Source organism: Aplysia californica, unplaced genomic scaffold (assembly GCF_000002075.1).
Source record: "Aplysia californica isolate F4 #8 unplaced genomic scaffold, AplCal3.0 scaffold00079, whole genome shotgun sequence".
In the NCBI taxonomy this organism is placed as follows: Eukaryota; Metazoa; Mollusca; class Gastropoda; order Aplysiida; family Aplysiidae; genus Aplysia; species Aplysia californica.
Genome location: NW_004797349.1, coordinates 1,682,921 through 1,684,340, shown reverse-complemented (window position 1 = coordinate 1,684,340; position 1,420 = coordinate 1,682,921).

Here is a 1,420-nt window from a genome sequence, read left to right as displayed (position 1 = left end):
TTAGACCTGTTCGCCTTTTTCTATTGATTACAATGCCTAGCCTAGCCTATTTCCCTCGACACATGTTAGCCTACAGCGTGGCAGAATAATAAAAAAAAAAAAATACAATAGGGACCTAGATCTGTCATTATTATTTCGGTAAATAACTGGGCTATCTTGTTTTGTTTTTCTTTGAACACAGTTTTGTTTTCTTATTCTGCTGTAATGCGTAAGTGGCCCCACCTACGACTACATAATTCTCCATCCAGATAGCTTGATCTTTCTAGATTATCTAGATCTAGATCTAGATTAGATCTATTCATATGAAGTCCAAGATCTGTAGCATTAATGCCTAACATTAACTATCAACATTATTACTTTACTTTACTTTTACCCGCCGGGTCAGGGGGATGCGTGGTTGGTTAATGTTTTTCTTGTTCGTGGTCCATGTTTGGCATTGGTAGGTGAGTGTATCTGTCCCCGTATGATTATGCGATTGTACGGCCGCGTTTTTTCGCGTAGCCTAGGCCTAGTTCTGCAACATTTGCATAGGCATAATTTTAGATTCTTTGGGTTTTTTCACGTGTTTTTCTTTTTTTTTCACAAAACAATTAATTAACTCGTCGCCATATGACTAAAGGGACGTGATCACCGTAATAAGTCTCATTTAAGTGAAAAGTTGGTTATTTCCCTTGTTAGAAGATCTTGGTTATGGGTTGGGATTTTGTTCCTTGAGCATGTTCAATTTTTCAATCCATCAAAAGTTATTGTTCTCATATCTGCTGATGTTTCATGTTTGACAGGTGTCCCTGGTTTTAGTAATGTGCCTGCATCAGAGGTCCAGATGTCCTTTTTTTTTTAAAGCATTTTTTTCCCTTTATAGATCTAGAATCTAGATCTACAGCTGAAAGTCACAGAGATTATATTTTTTGGTTTTTTGTTTTTTTTTTTTAACTTATGTGTATTGTTTTCTTTTCCAAATACACAACACATTACTGATACTGATAGGTTCCGTTTTCAATTTTTCTGTACATAAAACATGAAAATCATGAAACTTCTCGTTGAAAAAGTGCAAAACATGTCGCGAATGGTGTTACGGTAACTTGCATAATTTTGCTTTTTTTTGCATAATTTGGCCTTCTAAATTTGCATAATTCTACGGGGACAGGTGTAGGGATGAATATGGTGTTGATCATTTTGAGTTTTGTAGTCATGGGGATGTTAGGATGTTTCAGTAGTGGAGTAGGCTGGTAACTAAAATTATTGGCCTTTTGCACTCGTGTTTCAATTTCTCTGTTCAATCGCCCATCCTCTGTGAATATACTTCCGAGGTACTTAATTAACATTATATTAAACACTGAATTGTACATAAACATAAAATACACCCCTTTTAGAGCCTGGTGCGGCATATAGATCTACATCATGTGTGTGTGTGTGGGGG